At 36.2% G+C, this 24,118-nt stretch overlaps 1 long non-coding RNA gene across 1 annotated transcript; it reads right to left on the bottom strand.

Annotated features, from left to right (window-relative positions):
- Positions 1-3,328: 3,328 nt before the first annotated feature.
- LOC113289964 lies at positions 3,329-13,582 on the bottom strand. The gene is made up of 5 exons (XR_003331288.1): positions 12,751-13,582; positions 12,346-12,419; positions 11,838-11,928; positions 4,548-11,719; positions 3,329-3,846 (listed from the first exon to the last, which is right to left on the bottom strand). It is a non-coding gene; the product is annotated as an uncharacterized LOC113289964 (long non-coding RNA).
- Between the last annotated feature and the right edge of the window lie 10,536 nt (positions 13,583-24,118).

The following is a 24,118-nucleotide window of genomic DNA, read 5'->3' as shown; positions in this document are numbered from 1 at the left end:
CTCGTAAGAAAAAGAAAAAGATGAGTTAAATGGGAAGAGGTGGTAACGCCTGGAATTTGATGGAATTGATGTTCCATAATGAAAGAGCGTTTCACCATTACTTCCTGCATTTACTAACCGTTTTATTCTTAATAAACTGTCTTGAAACGGGCATTTGTATATGCCGCACGCTGTAAACCGCCAAACCAAAACCCTAAAGAGCATCCCCCAGTTTGTGACATGTATTGATGTCTCGAGTGCTACACGTCGCTGGTGTTTGATAAGTTGAGCTTGAGAGATGTGCCGGCTCAGTGGAGACCTTCGACGGTCGAGATTTTGCATCTTAAGAGAAATCGTGGCCTTTGATGTAAGCGCGGCATGCCAAAGTGCAAGGGTTGCACGGCATGTGCCAATGGCTTGTGCGGAATGCCTTGGCTGTAGGTTGCACATCGGGTGCAAGTGGTAATGCCAAAATGCAAGTGTTGCATGGCATGTGCCAATGGGGCGCGTAGCGGCTTTGGCCCTAGGTTTGCACGGCTTGGCATGCTAGGTTGCAAGGGTCGCTTGGCATGTGCCAATGGCGCGTGTGGCGGCTTGGCACTAGGTTTGCACGGCTTGGCATGCAAGGTTGCAAGCGTCGCTTGGCATGTGCCAATGGCGCGTGTGGCGGCTTGGCCCTAGGTTTGCACGGCTCGTCATGCTAGGTCGCAAGCGTCGCTTGGTATGTGCCAATGGCGCGTGTGGCGGCTTGGCCCTAGGTTTGCACGGCTTGACATGCTAGGTCGCAAGCGTCGCTTGGCATGTGCCAATGGCGTGTGTGGCGGCTTGGCCCTAGGTTTGCACGGCTTGGCATGCTAGGTCGCAAGCGTCGCTTGGCATGTGCCAATGGCGCATGTGGCGGCTTGGCCCTAGGTTTGCACGGCTTGGCATGCTAGGTAGCAAGCGTAGCTTGGCATGTGCCAATGGCGCGTTTGGCGCAATGATTGTGCAACTCAAATTTGGCACGGTTGCCATGAAGCGCAATGATTGTGCGGCTTTGGTTTTGGCATAGTTTCCATGATGCGCAGCGATCGTGCGGCTTGGTTTTGGCATGGTTGCCATGATGCACAGCGATTGTGCGGCTTTGGTTTTGGCATGGTTGTCATGATGCGCAGCGATCGTGCGGCTTGGTTTTGGCATGGTTGCCATGATGCGTAACGATTGTGCGACTTTGGTTTTGGCATAGTTGCCATGATGCACAACGATTGTGCGGCTTAGGGTTTTGTGTGTCGAAACCCTAGTTTAGCATTTGAAAAAAGATACTCCGGTAATTTTTTACATAAGTGCATTAAATGTTCTAATAAATGTGTTTAGCGTCACCAGTGACGTCATGCTATGCGTAAGATTTTACGATTTTACCCCTTGTCTAAAAACCACCATCAACAATGTGATCAACTGATCTCGTGAAAGCAATACCCTGAGGGAAAAAGAAGTTATTCGATCTCGTGGAGGAAAAACCTTGATGGATCAATCCGATCTTGTGAAGACGAAGTCCTAAACGATGCTAAGATGGGTCCACCTCATGCTGCCAATAATGATGAACGAGGAAGCCATCCGGCCGACGAAATACTCGATTGGAATTCGTCACCGGTCACTGTTGTTGAAAATTAAAAATCTGTAGACGATCAAACTAACATAGTCTCGAAAAACAGTCACTATTGTTGCCATCCTTTAATTACGCGACAAATAGAGAAGTACACACGTAGGTCTAAATGACGCATGATGCCTATGTTGGAGAAAAAACAGTTAGATAAGATATTCGAATGCACGGAAAGGACAAGTCCGATCCCATGCAAACAAAATCTCAGATAAAACATATGAGCTTTATCTAGAAAAATAGCAACCCTAGGGAAATAAGCTTTCCTATGGTTGAGATACACGACGATTAATGATGAAAATAGAGTTCACCCACCCACATAATCATGATGCCAAGCCTCGTTGCAGACGAGATGAATGGCTTGATTTAATAAACTTCATCGGACGAGCAACACCTCGTGCTGTCAATGGACAGACACTCGAGCGTCCAGTTGTGACACGCTTATGAAGAGACCATGACGATGTATGATGGAGTAAAATCTCACTTCCATGATGAGATAATAGATTGGAGTTAATCACCGATCTCTATCGCTGTGCTTCCAAGACAAACACAACTGCGTGAAGAATTCGGACGAATAAACTCGTGATCACCATCCGATCATCAACAGGATCATGACGTAAATATAATTACTTGGAGTAACTAATCGGAGAAGCAACTTGGGCTCACCAGCTAGACCCAAATAACATCGGACAAACCGATCGGAGGAAGATGATCGACTCCGACTAACTCATTGACCATATCACCAAGGCGATTAGCTCAGACGAGTTAACTCGTGAAAGATAGTCCCGTATTATATGCCACAACGAATCCAAAAGATGAGATGTACCTCAAAAGAAGGACGGACAATGGTGGCAATCCCAAACGAACAAATTGGATGGATGACTCCACATGATGGAGACTAGTGATCAAAAATACTGATGATTATTTACTATGAATCATTTTCATAAATAAAGACAATGGGTAATACTAGTGGTCATGAAACCAGGTGAATCCCAGAGGCGCAAAGTCGAAGAAGTATAAATGGATCACTAGAATTAATGACCAATATCCATTATTGTGGAGTACCAACTCGAGAAGCTTGCAAATCCGAGTCCAAACTTACCATGCTTATTACTACGAACTGTCTGGCTAACGCAAAGTCAACAAAGACGAGATGGCATGGCCATCAACAACTCTTGCTCAAAATATCAAGTCGACATGACTCGACGAAGGGGGCCTAGACCACGTAAAAGGCAGTCTAAAATCACCCAGACCACTTTCTTTCCATGTACAGGGAAGGATCCAAAACGGCGTTAAAACCTAACAGACGAGTAACCTCGGAGGAACAAGACGCCGCTGCCATGGCGAAACAGTCGATTGGATTTAAACACCAATCACTATAAATTCATCAATGATGATATTAACTGTCATATTGGAGTTCATTACCAATCAAAACTTTTAAGCTAATACTCAGTAAGCTCACAGTAAGACGTAAGAGCCAAAGTTCACAAGGCTGAACTAAGAAATTAATGCCAAGACGAACACTTTTCAAATACATAAAATTGGTCAAAAAGGCCAAAACATAAAATTTATGGGTAACATAGATTCTTACCTTTAGATACTGTTTATATAACCAAAAATTAAAAGAATACTGTTCATTTAGCCAAAATGGATATTTGACCCAGAAAAATAAAAACAAAAAGATATCAATCACCTAAAATATCCTTTTGACTCTTTAAACTAAGTTTTTTATAGCAAACAAATTTGTCCCACGTACAAATTTAATCTAACATCAATATCCCAAAATTTTTGAGTATTTGATGGGCACCAACAATACCAAATCTGAAAGAAAAAAAAAATGTCGAGGCTGAGTCACTACATCCAGCCATGATTGTTGTTCCATCATTCCACATTCCACAGTTGCAACTTCAACTTTCACTGCATCCAACTGCTCCACCATGAACACACATGACTTATTTACTCATAATTTCAGATGCACTTGGACTCATAACAGCTGCATCTTCCCTAGCACCTCAAACACATTTCATTTCCTCCATTTCTTGTTTACTCAGCATCCATCACTCACAGTACATAGCACCAGCTGCGTATTCATATCTGTCACCACTGCAATTTCTGCACCAGCCAGTTTATTTCATTTTATAGTTACACCAACATAGCAGACCACCAACACTGCAGCCATTGCGAGTACCATCTAACCTCATTTCGAGCACATCCACCGGTACTACTACCATCTGCATATTATATGAATGAGTAAACTATATGAAACTGGTTTCATCTTGAGTATTTTGACGAAAATACAATTATATAGCAGTGTATAACTAGATGAAACCAGTTTCATCCTAGTATAACATGGATGAAAATAATTTCAGGTCAATCCAAAACAGGATTATATTGGTTTCATCCTAGTATAACATGGATAAAAACAATTTCAGGTCAATCCAGAACTACAACTAGATGAAATTGGTTTCATCTTGAGTATTTTCACGAAATAAAGTTATACCAATGAGTGATCTATATGAAACTGATTTCATCCTGAGTATTTTGACGAAAACGTAATTATATCACAGACTATAACTAGATGAAACCAGTTTCATCCTAGTATAACATGGATGAAAAATAATTTCAGGTCAATCCAAAACAGGATGATACTGGTTTCGTCCTAGTATAACACGGATGAAAATAATTTCAGGTCAATCCAAAACAGGATGATACTGGTTTCATCCTAGTATAACATGGATGAAAATAATTTCAGGTCAATCCAAAACGGGATGATACTGGTTTCATCCTAGTATAAAATGGATAAAAGCAATTTCAGGTCAATCCAGATTTTACACAAGCTTAACCCAGATGAAACTAATTACATACAAACAAAATTCAATGAATTTTAAAATGAATTTTACAAAAGTTAAACCAATAGGATCAAGAAACTTACCAGTGAAATTGATGGAAGAAAATTTTTAATGCTCAGCACCACCATTGCATTCAATCAGAAGCAGCTTCAAACCCCCGTTTCCTCTGTTGAGTCAAACCCTGAATTTCAAGTTCATAACCTCACTGCAAGCCATCACAGATCCAACCTCAAAACCATTACAATTTCGTTTCAGATTCAACAGCAGCATCTGCTGCTCCTCCTTCTATCCCATCTGCTTCTCAATCTTCCATTGCTGTAACTAAGTTCAGTCCCATATCAATTTCTGCAACTTCATCTTCTTGAACTCAATCGGCCATTAAACCCATCAACTACACAGTCTCGAATCAATTTAATTGTGGAAGCTCTCAGATCACGGATTCACAGATCGAACCCATCTTAATTTCATCCTCTCTATCTTCGGAAACCCTTATCAATTCACAAATTTCTTCATCTGATTTACCCGAAGAAGCAAACCCTAACTTCATTCATTCACTGCAACTCTCAATTTCATAATCCAAATTCGAGTCAACTCATTACTGATTCTCGATCTTAGCCATCATACCCATCACGTCGACCACCATCTTCTCTGCCCATCAAATCTCTCAATTCTCGATCTCACAGAAGTAACAACAACCATCATGACTGAAACGGTGGTGGTGGAGAAACAGAAGATCGAGAGCATAAGAAGAAAGAATGGAAATGGTGGAGATCTGGAGAGGGGTAATTGGGTCAGTTTCAATTAAAAAGATTTCTCTGTCCATTTGACCCAGGCTAAATCCTAACTGTCCATTTAGCCCAGGAAACACACAATTTTGACCATATAGCCCATTTTCGGTTTCAAATAAGGCGTACACTCTATAACAGGTTGTCTCCCTGACAGCAAGAGTTTAACGTAAGATTCATGAAGGACTATAAACATTCTGGCACAACTATGTGTGACCTAAAGAAAAAATCAGGAGCTAATGACGGACGTCTACTTCCCTCAGATGAATGACAACCAAGGGAACCAAAGTACATAATAAACTGTGACCACCGTCCACACTATCTGCTGCACCAACAGCAATTTACGAATGGGGCATCAAAGAAATGCTACTGTCAAAAATGTAACACCAAAACTCGAAGTATAAATTCTATAGCAACAGATAACAAGTCGCAGAACCCCTATGAGCAAAAAGGGTCGTCACCCTACAATGGCGGATGGAGCTTAAATTTCTCATCTCACTTTCGTCATACTCATGACAAAATGAAAAGTCAAGACGGTGTTGAACGAACCACCATTTATGAATGAATAACTAGTTATGTACTAAATTCCAGGAGCACCTCATAACTGAGAGCCCTGTACACTGATTAATTTACCAAGACGAAGTAAGCGATTCAGTTCCATAATGAATTATGATTCCCATGACGCACAATCTTGCTGACATAGGCGAAGTCCATGCTTGAAGTTACAGCCACAGTAACCATAGCTCGTTCTTACCAATAAAGGAGAAACTCACACATGAAATCATGCTTAGAGCTACATCGCTCAGCAATCCAAGGCGTCCCCACGAGAAAGCCAAACTATGAAGTAACTTCCACCACCATCAGCGAAAAGCTGACACTGACGATCATAAATCAATATACACAGTGACATCACAATAAGACAACACATTTTAGGTCCGAGATAATGAGTCTCACAGGAGCCAGACGAGCCCGACACCTTGCAATTTAAGCCACGATGACATTCAAAACAGGGGAGCCAGATAAGATCTCCATATAATCCTCAGCGAAAGGAAAATATTGCTAAGAAGGTCATTTAGCCAAGCAACATCAGACATCTCCGATAAGAGACATGAAAGTCCCTTACCATTCTAACGAGAATGACAAAATTCGGAGGATACATTCCTTCAAGACCATTAAATATGGAATAGCTTGGAGGATACATTCCTCCAATACCATTAAATATGGAGTATACTAATCGCTAGAAGAAGCCACGAAGTCGAACTAGCAAAGGCTACTTTCCTTGAATGGGATTCCATTTGGAACAATAATGTAAGCATTTCTTTTGAACATTTTCTTTTTGTTTGTTTTAATTTTTTCTTTTGAATATTTTAGTATTTAGTATTTATTTTTGTTTTGTTTATATTTTTTCTTTTTTGCATTGCATATAGTTAGAAAATTTGGATTCCAAACCATACTCTTCTAAAAGTCCATCAAGATTATGGCACGGTGATAGCCACACCTTCCATTCTACAAAGAATGATGCGGGAACAATATCCAAGCTGCCCAAGACGGAAACATACCTACGGCAATGCCATCTAGCCAGCGAAGTAAGATGAAGCAGGGGACACCCTAAGCTACCTAAGACGGAAACATATCTAAGGTAATGCCATCACGATCATGAAATCGGATGATGTCTTGCCATAACAGGAGATATCCAGAATTGGGGTACTTGTCTCTGGCTAAGGCAAGAATCACCTAACCGAGGTATCGCCCTTCAAAAAATGGTTAAAAAGTAAGTGACTCAAACATCTGATCACTCGACCAAGGGGCAAATGTAACCTAAACATGACACTTTTAAAATAATAAAGGCGAGCAAGGAAATTCGTTATACTCCAAATCCAACACCATAAGAGATGACCTGTCCAGTTAAGGAACTGATCACTCATTGACTTTGTCATCCATGGGTGGATTAATGGCATAAACGAAAAACATCCTCAAAGCCATAACAAATTATAACAAAAAATAAATATTTCATTCCAAAAAAGTGGTAAAATCACAAAAGCCATAGAAGTTGTACAAAAGTACTTTGAATTTCGCCTCAAGACGGAAGCGAACTTACTTAAAAGGTCACCATGACCAGCCATTAAACATCTCCTCGACACAATACACGAGGACCACTATGGTGGTTAACAAGGAGTGCAGTCCAAACCATCAGGAGGGCCACCCGATGCAAGGAGATAAACTAACTCTATGAAATAGAAATACTGGCGCAATCCAATGCGAAGCGCAACAATCCAAGGGAGTACTTGGAACCCAAAACATAGGCAGGGGCACATGCATTTAGCAAAATGCCACCTCACCAACACCACCACGTAGTAACGATGGCCAGGAGATGAAAAATCATCCTAAAATCTCAAATAAGAAAGACCAATCTTATTTTTAAATCGCAGAAATGATGCAACAAAGACGTACCAGAGACGCTATAATTATGCAAACCTCATAAAAAGGCGATTTCAATACCAACGTATCCATACTCAAGAGGTTGCGGCGAAGAAGACAAATTCCTTCCCAAGGCGGGTGGACTGATGTTTAAAATACATTTTCCAGTTTGTGTCAAAGACCGATGGAAGGTCAGCAAAAACAAGGGCGATCCGGACAACCGAACCCAACGGTGTAAAATACAATAAATTTTCCTAGGAGCAAGAAGTGAACAGTACAAAGTAAAACTCAACCAAAGGGAAGAGACGAACAAAATCCGAACGAGGCACATCCATTTCTAAGCTATTAGGCGAATAGTCATACACCAATCTCACTAACAGTGACGAGATCTATCTAGGAGGAACACGAGGTCCGTCCCAACCAACCCTTCACAATAGTGTCGGGAAGCAACATGGTGGCCCGAAGGGAGCTTGGAAAATATTAATCTCATTAATTACAGCAGTTAGTTGGAATTAATCACCAACTATTAATCCAATAAAACTAAAAAATAAATTTAAAGGAGAAATAACATGATGAATTGAATCAAGTAGGGGCACTAACTGTGCCTCGGAACTGAGTATGAGAATAGGGGCAAGTATGTATATTACAAAGGACCAAATCATATTCCCCTACACAGTTCCTTTACCAACAATTGTAGTGCCAAAGAATGACGCAAACAAAAAAAGAGGGTCATCACCCCACAACGATGATTGACGATTAAATTTATTGTTGCATTTTATGAGAAAGGAGAATCCTTGAGAATGCCCTCTTACGATGGAGAACTTCTTAGATGCACGATGAGAACATCACAACAAAAGATGTGTAACTCATAAACTTGCAGCAAACAAATGGCATTTCAAAAAGACCCACGATGGTGACTACGATGGGAAGCAAGGAAAAGGCAATTTCCCTCAATAAACCATGAATAAATGAAGGAGACAACACTCCACCGAGGAGCATGGCGATAAATAAAAAGGCGAGAACGAATCCAAGGACCACATCATCTTGGAAAAAACACATGTGAAGGAGCAAACTCTTGACGAAAATGAATACCATGGCGCAATTGATTCACCATGAGGTAACCACAACACGAAGCTCATCGTGAGCCGAAACCAGTCATTAGAGCAAGCATGACCCGATGGCAGATGACCCCATAACCATAATAATGAAGATGTACCTCGGAATGGATGTATCTCGGAGTCCAGATGGAGAGCTCATAACAACCAAATACTTGGTCGTAGTGCTTATTATCAAAGCATGAAAATAATAATATAAAACTTAAAATCCTACCCGGAGGCAAACGAAAGATAAACATAGCATATACATTGCAAAACTATCACACAAATGTTTTTGGACCAATGACCAAGGTGATCCCTATACAGGAGATCACATTTATAACTACTCACCAAACAAGGGACTAGGAGATACTAATGACGAGATGTCAGCAAAAACTACGCCATCAAGATGCGCGACGTAGGTCTTGGAACTTCACATAAAAATATGGGAAAGTATTAATACTTTTAAAATAAATAGTATTCTTATTGCTCAGTCCCTTCAGCAAACAATCGAAGCACCATAATGAAGTGCTAGCCTACTTGCTCATAAGCATCTAAGGCACATTTGGAGAATGACATAATGAAGCACGACGAAGAAGAAACTTCACGATTGCTATTCAAATCACTAATGGTGGAAATAGTACAACAAACGGAGAGGGTCGTCACCCTAAAAAGGCGAATAAAGTAAAGTTTGCTTTTGTATTTTATGTTTCAGTGAAAACGAATGTAACTCGGTGAATCAACACTCATGGCTAGGCGAAAAGGAGGACGATCATAAGATCAACTTGGAGCAAAAATGCTTCGAAACAAGACTTTTCAAAACCTTATCCGACCACTCATCTCGCCTCAAAAACAACACCTAAAGAAGATTTTCATGAAGATTCTTCTTCGAAGAGCCTCCAATAAAAGGAGCAAAATGTGAGAGTAAAATATCAACTCGACACGTGGCACAAGATCTAGACGGATGCATCATATAATACTACAAGCAACTACACAAAAATACTACCTTTTGTAATCCTTATCCTAACTAGTCAGCATCTAGTCAGCCCTAAGGGCAGTAATGTAATTCGATGTACAATACCCCCTATATAAGAGAAGGAGATATAGGTTAAAAGGGGGTTCCTCCTGCTTCTCTTCTCTCTCTAAGATATACTCTACCTCGTCTTCCTCCATGGATGGAGTTTCAAGTCCGTTGAGGACTTCTATTCATGGATCTTTGTGTAACACCACAAATAATAGTGAAAACAAAGTGGATATAGGTCTTTTAATGGCCGAACCACTATAAAATCCTTGTGTTAATCTTTACTTTTATGCACTTTTATCTTTCATGCTTGATTTTCAATGATTTATGTTCATTAGATCTTGTTGGATGTAGTAGTTAGAAAATGTACAACTATACCTAAAACATTCGCTCCCTAACTGAGTAATATTGTTATTCTCAGGTCCTCAAAATGTTACGGTCGTGTCAGTTAATCAGATTTCTAATGTTCAGTTTTTAACAAATTGAATAAAGAAAAGCTCCAGAAGCTCCATTATCATCCATAATGGAGACAATGTAAAACAATTTTCTTATATAGAAAACAAAATATTACCCATGTACAGAAGAGGATGACAAAGCACATAACCAAGAGTACTTTCATTATAAACAACCCATTGAAATCAAAATTTAAAACCCACTGTAGTTTATCATTGTAATAAAAATTAATGATAATTAGCATTTTTAAAGTTGAAATTTAAACATATTAATAGAAAACTGAATTCTACAAATTTAAAGCAAAAGCTGCATTCTGGCGAAATTAAAAAGTTCTAGAAACTGGAAATTTTGTGATCAAATACATACCTTGCTGCAAGGTTTTTAAATCGTGAACCGTTTTTTCATTTTTATGAATCGAATCGTATGTTGAATCGTAAATCGTAAATTCACGGTTGATTATTAAATCGTTATATGTACATTATAAATTTGAAATGGAAATGTATATATAGAAATAAAGTTAATGTACATGCAATATTCAATGAATGAGTAGTTTTTTTTTTTTTAATAAAGTAAAATTTTATTGCTTAAGTAATAGGATTGTGTAAATCCTTTGCTATAGGCTACAAAGATATTCAGGGAAATTACTAGTGTGATAAACATGCATAGCTGTCTCTCTCATAGAATTCACAATACTATCTGCAACTTGATTGTTGTTGCGTTTAGTAAAAGAGAAATGACAAGAATTAAAATTCAAGCTTAAATGTTTTATGAGAAAGTGGATAAATCAATTAAAATCTCCTCATTATCCCCAAACCAAGTCACAACACAATTGGTTACAGTGAGATGGCAACAGGCGGTATGATAGTAGTTCGAAACTCCTTGGGCGTATGTTTTTAAATAGTGAAGAAACTTGAGTGGTCAAACGAATTTCAAGGTCAACAATCGCATAAAAAACGGAATCTAAACGATTCTGGGAAGATTCAATTCTTCCGTGCCATTTGAATCGCAAATCGCACGATTTTAAAAACTATGCCTCGCTGGATTGTTGCATACTGATGCCGCTCCAACTCACTTTACGATTATGATACTTAGGTTTTCATTGCATACTGATGCCGCTCCAACTCACTTTACGATTATGATACTTAGGTTTTCATTCTCCAGATGTAGATGTTGGAGTGTCATAAATGTGCATTTGGAGGTATCTGTGTATGAATTGTGGTTGAACTACTCTTAGGTTTTCATTCTCCAGATGTAGATGTTGGAGTGTCATAAATGTGCATTTGGAGGTATCTGTGTATGAATTGTGGTTGAACTACTCGAGGGTGTTCCACATTTGTAAGAGAGGTTACCATGGCACCGTCGAGCGAAATTCTTCACCTCTGAAGAAATGTATTCGCTGTAGGAGGCAGCAGGAAAATTACCTTCTACGGAAGTTAGTCGTCTGACACCCATCGTCATTGCTTATACTGCCTCATGTCGATCCCCTGTGCCAGTAAGAGTCGTGAGTCAAAAGTTGTAGTTCGGAATTAGGAACTTTGACAATACAACACACGTAATTTAATCAGGAAGGAATCAATACTTCGAGACAACATCTGTTCATACCTAATTTTCCTATAAGTCAGCGCTAAGTTGGCCTCATGCTAGCCATATCACCGATAGTTCCAAAAGGTGCATCCTCAGTGAAAGTGTTATCCTACAATATAAGTAGACTGAAGCTAGTGTTGTATTGTAACATATATATGTCAGGCATAGCAAATTGGATTAGTCGAAAAGTTGTATTAAAATAGTCTACTGCATGAACTTTCACATACAAAAATCGCAAAGATTAAAAACCAACCATCCACATACCAATTTTTTTGGAACCGAAACACACAAACTTTACACATAAGACGAAGCAAAAACATCTTTAGCTTAACAGAGACTGGCATAATTTTTTTTTTGAAGCAATACAAATTGGGGAATATTTATCAAGATTGGTTTTATTTATCAAACTGGATTTTGGGCAATCGATTTCAGAGTTGTTATGGTAGGCTAACAGTTCTACAGAGAGGGAGAAAAAAGACGGATTAATGGAGCTTAGATTGAACCATGTCCCTAGAGGGATTCATACCTTATTGAGTAGAGAGTGGAACTGCCTGGTGAGATCAACCACCAACCCCAATCTGCTTCTCTTCCTTGAAGACCCTGTAGTACAATAAGAATTTAAATTGGGCAACATGAAAAGAGAAATCAAAATTAAATTGGGCCATCCATTAAAATAAAACCCTAAATCAAAAGATGAAATCAAAACCCCAGCTATGTTCGAAGAAAAATATGGGATTTTTAGTATCAAATTAACACCGAGACAAAAGGGGGAAATTTAGGTTTGGATTTCCAAAACACGAAGATGATTTTCTTTTGTGTTCTTCGTCCAGGGACTAAGTCGCCTTCGTTGAGAATTTTAGATTCACAGTGGAGAGGAGAGGTGAAGGATCGGAAGAAAAAAAAGACGTTTTATGTGAGACATAAATCAAACCTTAATTCGAGGAGCTGCATCAGAGAAGAAGGATGAACCGAAAAGAAGAACACTGACAGAAAAGAAGTTGAGAAAGTAAATCAAAAGCGGGTGCAGATCGTCTGTCCCCTGAAATCCCCCTGTGCCCCTGTCCCGACCACTCACAGGACGCCACGTGGATTATATTTTAACAATATATTATCTTTTCGTTGAATTCTTATTTAACGAAATAAATAAGTAAAAGGAAAACTCTTTGTTCCTGAGGATATGTTCTTCTCCCTGTCCAACTGTTCCAATGACTAACATAGCCTTTTCAGAATAAATTTGAAATTGGGTTTCAACCTAATATCAACTATCAACTGAGATTAGACCGAAGACTGTGATAAAACTGATTCTGCTGCTGTTGAAATTGGCTTACGAGATTAATCAGTTAGGTATAAATTTTGATTCATATTTCTCAACTAGTAATGGGTTTTCAAGAGGTTGAGAATAGTAACAGATTTTAAGGAAGAATGAAGCAACATATTCATCACAAGGATAGAAAATCAATGGGTTTCTTCATTGATTTGGTTTGAGATATTTGATTATTAAAAGTGGTTCTTAAAATTTCTGGAACATGATTTAGGAAACGTAAATCATAATAATTTTCTCTTTTGTGATGGTTCATCAATTATTGTCTTCCTTTTTCTTTTTTCATTTCTCTGATCATAGATTCACCATTCATAATTGAGCACTGATTTAAGATCCGGCGTAAAATTAATTTTTACGATTTGCAGAGAACATTGTACAATACTTTGATAAGAGAATGTAGAAAGAATAAGATCTCGCGAGTAGAGATAGTATTTTTATTTCCTTTTTATTATTTGTTTTATTTGATTAAATAAAAATTCAATAATAAAAAAGATAATATACACCTCTTAATTGGGGGCCCTGGAAAATAATTAGGGTCATCACAACCTAATTGGGGATTATCCCTTATCCAAAAAATTTAGTGGCTAAATTACCCCTAGATGATTAGTGTTAATAATTAGTTAAGTTAAGTTAATTAGTGTGGTTAGATTAAAATCAGATTTAGAATTAAAATTTGAAAAAAAAATGATTTTTAAAGAGTTGTCGTCATCTCAAAATGAGGGTGCTAATGAAGATCCCATTGATTAAAACAAAAAAACCAATTCTCAAAATGAAGAAAGAGTTGATCCATAAACATTATGCCAGAACTAAGAGAAAGAGTCGTCAGTGTCGAGGGATGTATATCCCAACGATTCTAGAAAGTCGTTAATTAATTGATACCACCGTTGACGACTCAAACCTGTAACTTTTTCAGATTATGAAAATCGTCATGGTAATATGATGAACATTGACGATTCTAACAAGGGTCGTCATCTAAAAAATTTACACATTAACGACCCTCAAAGTTAACGACTCCAACAAGGGTCGTGGAGGAAAGAATTAGTTTGGAAAACATATCAAGGGACGTTAATGGACAATTCTAATAAAGCTCTTTATAACAAAGGGTCGTTAGCTTCTTAGCTATTTGTAGCAAAATCTCTTCTTGACGACCCTTGTTACTTGGGCACTGGCTTTTGCTTTCTTTTCACATGGAGTCGTTAAATTTTAAAATGGGCACCGTTTTTTATTTTCTTTTCACGTAGAGTCGTTAACTTTTAAAATGGAGTCGTTCGCAAAGGATCGTTATATGTTTGCATGTTTCGGTAACGATTTTAATTTAGAGAAAAAAAAATGAAAAACCAGAATTATGGTCGTTATCTCCCTCCTCATATATCCTAAAGATTTTTCATTGTCTCTACATTGTATATGAAAAATCGTTAGGCTTTAGGATTTTCGGGTTGACGACCCTTTAACTATAACTGATCTTTTTTTCTTCGTGTCGCCAATGGAAGAGAATATAGTTGAGAGAGAGGGAGAGAGGGGGAGAAGAGATTTTGTCTCTTTGTTAAAAGATGGAAATGAAATGGAGGCTTGGGGTTAAGGGTGAATAGAGTTTTAAGTTTTATTATTAATGAAGGACAAAATAGTATTTTCACTACATTTTAGAACCCCCTAACATAAATGGAGTGGGTATAAATTTGGTGAGGCCCCTAATTATTTTCCGGGCCCCCCAATTAAGCGGTGATAATACACTGTAAAATAAATATGGTCCACGACGTCTTGTGAGTAGTCGGGACAGGGGCACATGAGTTTTTAAGGGACAGAGGATCTGCACTCGGCCATCAAAAGCAATTAGGTTATGTTCTTTTCAGCATTCCCTAAAATCACCCATTCCCATTCACCCACATACGCACACGTAACAATACTGGAAATTCGTGTCCGTACCTCCAAAAACTCGATCCGGACATTTCGGACCGCGAGATGACCCTCCCTGATAGATCCTGACCGTTTAATGACTCTCAAATCTCAGAGTCAAAGTGCACCTTTTTTATAACAGTGACTAGGTATCACCGGGGCCTTACGGCCCCGGCTCAACCTCTGCCTAGTGTCATGTATCATGTAATCTTCGATATCCGACACAGAGTTTATAACTTGGTATATTCTGTGAGAATATTTTAAAGTATCATTAACTTGCTTTTGTAATTATCTTGGTTTATGTTATCTTGATATTACCCTCGGTAAGTTCTTAAAATAAATTCCTTGATTTCTATTTTATTCGTTGATTCAGGATAATAAAATGGTGATCATTGATTATACGCGAACATTATCTGTGGAAAATGCTTTTTGACATAGCTACAAACCTAACGAACCATAAGATAATGTGACCAATATAAACTGGAGTTATAGCATACCTTGCCATGAATGTTAATTAACTAAGATAACAAATGAATTTATATCCATTTAAAATTATTCTCAAAAGTGGATGAGGACGTTTTTGACCCGTCCATGAATTTCAAGCCTCTTTTGGGAATTCTAATTTCCTTACAGCCCCACCTCAACCTCTCGTTATAGTCTTAAGTGTACGTACTTTATTTCTTTGTAATAATACATTAAAAAAGATTACAACTTAATATTTAATTTCATCCCTTATTAGTTTCAAAACTATATATCGTTATTGTGCACCGAAATAGAGAAATCAAAAGAACAAATGGATTCATGTTGGCAACTATAAATCAGTTTAGCTTAGTACATAACGGGGATAACGACCAGAGAGCAACAAAAGGGATAACCTTTTTTCTCTACAAAACATATTTAAATATACTCAGAGAATGATACAAAACAGAAGTGCCCAAATTGGGTCACCTCCATAAAAAATAAATTGATGGTGTTTTATGTCGAAAATACAGTACGGTAATTTTTTTTAGCCAAACAAATGTGATTTACTTAACATGTGATTGTGAGACTAATCTGGCCAAGCTAAAGCGAGCATACACAAAGGACATGTAGTAGAGTGCAGGGACTATAGCAACGTGACACTAATGCATCGATACGTCTAAGCTCCTAGATTAGCTAAAAGTAGTTGGTATATCAGCATGCTAAATTTGGAACTTAAACAGTTTTCCAACTTATAATCTACTGTCATTTTTTAATAGAGGACGAAATTACTTAGACTCTCAATTATCTTAACATGTTATCTTTAATTCACTGACGATACTACTCTTTGTGAATTTATGATGCTACCCAATCATGAAAATGCATGTTACAATGATGTGGTCTATAAATTTAATGAAAAGTATTCCATAAAATACATGTCGGCATTAAAAAATTAATGTACTATTGTTTCTGCTTATCACCCAATAATTCCAAACAAAAATGAATGAACCAAAAAAATGTAACCCTTATAATAGAGTAACTCAATAATTCCAAACAAAAATTATAATTAAAATCCCTAGATATGCACATATTGATACCTATGGTACTCTTCATTAGTACATATATTACATTCAACCGAATTAAGAAAGCAGTAATATATATTGATTAAAACACGATACGAAAAAAGTCATATATATTATTGTAAAATCTATCATATATTTTTGAGGTATTTTGGACTTAGTGTGGTCAGTCCTAAACCTTAATATTTTAGCAACCAACTCAACATACCTGTAAGTATATTTGTGTCATGTGTTTATGTTAATATATGAGCCTTGCTTTTTAGTGTATTTAATGGTTTAGGAAAAGACTCATATTATCATGCTTTGTATATATCTGCTTTGTTAATTTCTTATTTTCCAAAGAATGAAATCACTTATCCGTTTATTTATTTTAATAATTTTTTCTTCAAAATAAATCTAGAAAACAGAAATTATCTATTTCTTTAATGTTGCAAAGATGTCTCCGTAGTTCTTTTGCATTCGGTCCTCTATACTTTGAATATTTTCTGAAAGTTTTCTCCAGTAAATAATCTTCATGCATTTTATTGTCACGTGAAAATAACAGAGTTCTTTAATATTTTCTTGCATAGTTGATTTCCTCAATATCATCCACTTCTAAATATTGGTTAAACGTGATGTCATTCCAGTCTTTGTCTAATTTTTTATATTGTCTAAACTTTGTAATTAGCTCGTGTTTTTTTTCTTCTCTTTTCATTGTACATATGTATGATCTTATTGTAATCGTCTTTAATCTAGTTCATAAAACTCAATCGGATAATTCTACAAAATCGTAATCTCCTATAGATATTTGTCTCCATGTATATGTCGTACCAACTCATATTTTCATCGGAGTACATCTGTTTTCTATTAAGAAAATAAGGGCGCCACTTGTACTTTCTTTTTTGTTGTGTCGTACCTAACATTAGTTGATTCATAACGATATGTTCTTTATCTATATGTTGGACTATTTTGATCCGAAGTTTAAACTATTTTGTTGTAGAGCGATATTTTTCTCTTTCTCCAAAATCATATCTTTTATTGTTCTCAAACTTCATCTGTTGTAACACGAAAACTCTTTTATTTTCCGGGTTTATGTAACAGTGACCATGTTATTTTGTTGGTTTATATAGCCTATTTTTTATGCAGGCTTGTGATTCGTATACCTGAGTATATACCTAATTGTAACTAATTTTGGAAATCATCTAGTTTTAGGAAATTCTGTAGATTGTTTTATACTTCTTGTAGTTGTTTAGGTATTCTGGATTTAGTGTGTCCTGTTGGTCTTAAAAGTTAACACTTTAGAAACCAACTCGACAAACCTGTAACTATATTTGTGTTGTGTACGTGTATTATTGTGAACGTTCCTACGGTATTTGATGGTTTGAGAAAAGACTCATATTATTATGTTCTCTATATATCTGCTATGTTACTTGTTTTCATAAGAATGAAATCACTTCTTCGTTTATTTCTTTTAGTATTCTAGTCCTCAAAATAATATCTGGAAAACATTTTTTATTCTTATTTTTTTAACATTGCAAAGATGTCATTGTAGTTCTTTCGCATTCGCCCCTCATTAGACTTCGAATCTTCTTTGAACGTTTTCCCAACTAAATAAGCTTCAGCATTTTGCTGTCGCGTGAGAAAAAATGAGTTGTAGAATATTTTTCTTACATTGTTGAATTCGTCAATGTCATTCCAGTCTTTGTATAATTTTTGACATTGCCTATACTTTGTTATCTCGTGTTTTTGTCCTTTTCTTTTACATGTACATATATATGATCCTATTGTAATGGTCTTTAATCCAATATTTTTTAGATTCCTAAGAATCGATCGGATAATATTGATATAACGTGATCTCGTACTGATACTGATGTCCCTGTATATACCGTTCCAACTCATATTTATCATCGGATTCCATTAAGCAAATAAGGGCGCCATAAGTGGGGTTTATTTTATTGTATTGTACCTAATATTGGTTGATTGATAACGCTATGTTCTTCATCTCTTGAACGATTTTGATCAAAATTTTGAACCGTCTTGTCGTGAAGAGATATTTTTCTCTTTCTCTATAATCATATCTTTTATTATTCTCAAGATCATCTATTGTAATACAAAACTTAGGTATTTTCCAAGTTTATATAACAATAAACCTTGTTATTATGTTGGTTTACATAGCTTATTTTTAATGCATGTGGTCTTGTGATTCGTATGCTTGAGTATATACGGGATTCAAACTAATTTTGCAAATCCTCTAGTTTTAGGAAACTGTATAAATTATTTGTTTTTCTAAGGTATTTTGGATTTAGTGTGTCCGGTTGGCGGTTGGTCTTAAACGTTGATATTTTAAATACCAACTCAATAAAACCGTAGGTATATTTGAGTTATGTACGTGTATTGTTGTGAACGTTGCTTTTTCACCTCACCCCGTTTGGCACCAAGAAGTACTAACCTTGTAACTTGATTTTAATCATCGAAATTTAACAAATTTCACAAAGTCACACGGTAAACAGTTACTCGATAAATTCCTAAAACAATTGTTCGTCGAAACCAAGATATTGTGTTACCACTCTTGAGATTAATATTAATAGTGTCCTAATTAACAACTTTAGATGTAATTCAATTGTATCTTGGGGTAACAAAAGGTTATAGATTGATCAAGTTGTGTTGCTTGTTAATAAGCTCTTTACCTTTATTATGCAATTTTTGTGTTCCGGAAGTGTTAGAACTTAAAATGAAATAAAATAAGTATTACAGATATGTGATAGGTACTGGCGCTGCAAACATCTATTATTTATCCCGTTGTTAATTTTCCACATGTTCATGGTTGAATTTAGGTTAATGCAACCATATATCCTCTATTTCCTAGCATCTTGAGATATTATACCCGATTATTGTGAAAATTGCTTTTCCACCACAGTAAGTATGATTTGTTATTGGAAGTATTGACTATGTAACTTGTTCTTACTCATGCAAACTGAGATGAATACCTTGGTACATCCCAAGTTCGTCAACAGTTTGAGATATTAACTTTGAAACCATACCTTATATTATAAGTGATATAAGATTGAGTATCCAAACTAAGTTCTGGGATCACACCTGAACTAAGATGATGTAGTTGTTAAGCAAAAGACTTTACCACATCGTGGTCTAAGCTTCCTTCGAACTATTGACATTGTGGTAAACATTTAAATATTTTTCTAATCTAAATTGTCAAGAAACTGATTGTTCCAGCAATTTGTAATAATCAACACCCAAAAAATAAAAACAAAAAAGATGTGCGATTTTCCATAAACATCACTATTGTAAATACTACATTTCAGGGTTCGGGGGAATAACATCAATAATCTTTAAAAAAAGGAAACATACACTTACAATCTATTGAGTTTTCCAAAAGAACAATAATCCTAATTTCTAAACAACTCTAAAACAATGCAGTTGTTATCTTAATGTAGAAGCTAGTACTGGAAAGAGTAATCGAATCTTCTAAGAGTAATATTTTTATAAGAAATAGTTATATCTAAACCAATCCATTATTTCTTCAGATTAGTTTTCAGAAAATTATTGGTCGCCTACTCTTCATCATCGGAGTTTACTTTCTTTTTCAGTATGTGCCGAATACTTTTGGCTGATGTAATTTGGCTGTTTTGCTTGATTACTTCTTTGTCGTTACTTAATGCACGTTTTCTACCCCTCTTAGATGTCTCCTTGTCATTATCTATGGTAGTATGTGTGACGTTCCTTTCGCGTCGTCGACCCTATAAAGAAAGCATACTTTACATGAACAGGGTTCCATATAGATAAAGAGAGCTTTTGTATTTGAAAAGAAAAAGTGTTCTAATAACAAACGCTTGTAAATCTATATGGTATTATGTATCAACATCTTGAATCCCCTTACTCTCCTTTTGTCTTGAATACTTTTTGGACCGTAGAATTTTCATATTGGTTATTTATATTGTACTCATAGATCACGAATTTGAAAACAAAGGTGTGGTCCTTGATTCGGTTGAACCACCCGTGTGCCTCTTCTTCCTTGTTAATCTGTATTTGGAAATAAATAATCTGGTGAGTTCACAGTACATCTATTAAGTTAATTTTCCATACTAATATGTCGTTACCTCATTGCATTGTTCCAGGTTATCTACATGTCCTTTCGTAGTTCATTTCATCAACTTTTTTGTTGTCTTTCCCATCATTGTGAGTATTGCAATATCTTTGTCGTCTTTTACAAACAAATTCAATTTGTACCTATATATGTTCTAAGTGGTTAGTAAGTCTTGATGTATTTTCCATCAATTTATATATTTAAAAAAAAATACATTATTCATTTTTACCATCCTCTTCAAAAATATTTTTGCACTTATTATACTGAGGTTCCTCATTTTCGTCGTATTCAACTTTTTTTACTGCATATGTTGCATGCCATATAATACCACTTTTTGTTCCCAACCAATCGTTGTATCATCGCTTCGCAGGTGAATGTTCAACCTTTTGCCATTTATTCGAAGTGGCACACATTTGGGTATGTTTAACTTTTCAGCGTTTCTAAACAAACCGAGCACAAAAACAGAATTAAAACAACCATTCACAATGACCTGGGACCCACCTTATGGAGATTAATAGGGGACACTTTTGGGCCCCACCATGAGAGGAGCTGTGACAGATGCGGTTTTAATTTAGTTTAGTTGCTCGGTACGTTTAGAATTTTTGTTAACTTTTCTTATGAAACTTTAATTTTTGGTTAATACCTTTTAAAGTAGTCATAAACAACTGATCAAATTAATTAAAATACTAACTGCTTCTCCAAATTTTCCGTTTTTTACCATAACAGTCCCTTGTGGTTCTTGACATAATTTTCTTGCTATTCTATATGAGTTCACTTTGACACACAGATTGAATAATGAATAGTTATATAAAATTTCTTCACAATCAACCCACAAATTGCATGTAAATAAAACTCATTGTTAAGTATTTTACCTTTAATCTAAAAGAATTCTATTTACAAAGCACCAATAAAATAACCCCATTTATTATTATGTTCTACCAGTGATATACTAACAATGATTAGCAGGACGTCTAAAAATAATTTTTGAAAGTATAATGTCATCTGACCCTTAAGATCTAACAATCCCATAAAAATGACATGATGCAATTATACAAATAACCATGTTGAGTAATCTTGAAATTCTGAAAACAGTAAACACGATAAAACTAACAAAAACAAATTATAAAAATTGCCCACCCTAGGTTTAAATCATGCCTTTTGGAACATCATCTACGAATACATATCTAATTTCACGAAAACAAATGGTTCTTAAGGCTTTTGATTGACACACCGTTCGAAGCAACCCATTTTAGAAATACTTGAGCAACTTTTCTTCCATAATTTTGAACGCAATAACAACCTATAACGTTTTGTGGTAAATTTTGCTACTATAACTGTTAATAGGTAACAATAGCAGTAGCATTAACAGACGTCACAAATGTTCTACTCATTTGAATATTCTTTTCAACCCATACAGCATAGCACATGACAGATAACCTACAAAATAACTAAAATTATGCACCCCAATACACAATCAAGTAACCTAGCCTGCAGCCATTACTACTAAACTGATAAGCAAGGCTCAGTACAGTGCGCCACTGTGATAAATAAAGCAGTTGCTGCAACTATTCATAGTTATAATGGGAAGGGTTTCATCAGAATAATGGGGAAACAATAAGAGAAGAAAAACTGAATGAAGAAGATGAATAAACACTGATCGCATTTAAGTAGGATATAAGCGATATACCAAACCCCTACCAAGTATAAATTATAAATTGCAACTACAGCCACAGATCATTGAGACACCAAGCAAAAGCATCAAAAGTCAATACAATATCAAGTATACTAACAATCATCATGCATTTTATAATTTTACTCTTTTACGTAGTGGCCTGACCTTTGCATATACATGCTCTTTCTGCAAACCACGATAGTGTAATCGCATCCAGGAAAATAGTTCGTATTTCAGATTCACGTGGAAGCTTGGGTTGTTATGGCGATGCGAAAATACTCATGTAATCATAACAGAATTGGGTTAGTATGTAGTTGTCTAATATTAAAGGCCTCAAAGGCAACAATATTAAACAAAAGCACACTACCTAAATACAGTTATGTTATGTCGTGGACGTTGTAGCAGCGAGACCATGAAGGGGATGCAAGACCAACATAAGTACACACCTGAATTTAGAACTGAGCAGGCATATGGTGTGCTAGGTTATGTTAGGAAATGACCCTAACATTTTTGCGCCCTAGCCGCCAAGGAAAAATTAAGAATTTTTTTTGTTAACACTTTAGAAAATAGGGCGTTTTATTATCTAGGCGACCCTTGGGGGACTCGTGCGCCTAGGTGAGCGCCTAGCTCTCTATCAGGTTCCATTGAAGCCTAAAATAAAACAACACCATAATCACCATCACCAACCACTACCAAATTGTATCTATCTAGGATAACCACTCTTTTCTTGGACAATGTACCAAATTGTATCTATCTAGGATAACCACTCTTTGCTTGGACAATGTACTCAAACACGCAAAAGTAACAGAAAACTGAATTAGAAAACGTGATACAAAAATCAAAACCGAAAGCATAAATTAAAAACTTGGTTTTTTTGTTAGAAATGCACCTGTTGAGTAACATCGCCCCCATCAAAAAGATATTGTCCGACATTAGGAGAAATTAAAACAAAACCAAATTGTAATTCTGCCAAATCAAATAGTGCACAGAAAAAGTTGACTGAAATTGAGGATTACCTTGCAATGGATACTGCCCAACATACACAGGATTTTCTAGCATTGGATTTGGGTAAAATACCTTGACATCTTGTAATTCGATTCATATGCAACAATTTACAGTTGTCTTTATAGAGAACTTAATTATCCAAAGTTTGCCAACAATTCACAGTTGTATATCCTCTCTCGTCGGATTTCTGCGTTTGAATGAGCCTTGGTGATGCATGTTAACACGATAACCACGTATGTGAAAGACATGGAAAAGGCATGTTCAATGTTTCTTCTTCAACATTAATACAAAGAATATTTAAATACCTGTTTAGAAGTGTATTCCCCAATTTAGAGTGGACTTCGTCAAGCCTTAAAGATGAAAATCTATATATAGGAATTGGTGAATCAGATGATAACCCTCATAACCCCACCTGAGATAAAGTAACGAAGACAATAAATAGCAACAGTAAAAAAGTCAGAGAGAATTAGTTTTAGTACTCCATTCCTTTTGGTATATATCCAAACATTTTTGAGCATCTCTAATACTATTTAAAATATACCAAAGCAGGGGAAACTAAAACATAAACCAATAACGTTTCAATTGAATCACATACTTAAGCGCATCCGTAATTAATCAATATGTAGATGAAATAGTTTCCAAGATTTCAACTGAACACTACGTCAAAACAGATTCGTATTCTCGGGTCCGCAAGAAGAATATGCAAAATGCAATATTACCCAAGATTCAGATAATATTACCAGAAAAATCATAAAGATTGACAAAATAAGACAACAATGTAAATTATGG

Source organism: Papaver somniferum, chromosome 6 (assembly GCF_003573695.1).
Source record: "Papaver somniferum cultivar HN1 chromosome 6, ASM357369v1, whole genome shotgun sequence".
NCBI classification, from domain to species: Eukaryota; Viridiplantae; Streptophyta; class Magnoliopsida; order Ranunculales; family Papaveraceae; genus Papaver; species Papaver somniferum.
The sequence above is the reverse complement of the archived record's forward strand: the minus strand, read 5'-3'. Positions and strand labels throughout refer to the sequence as shown.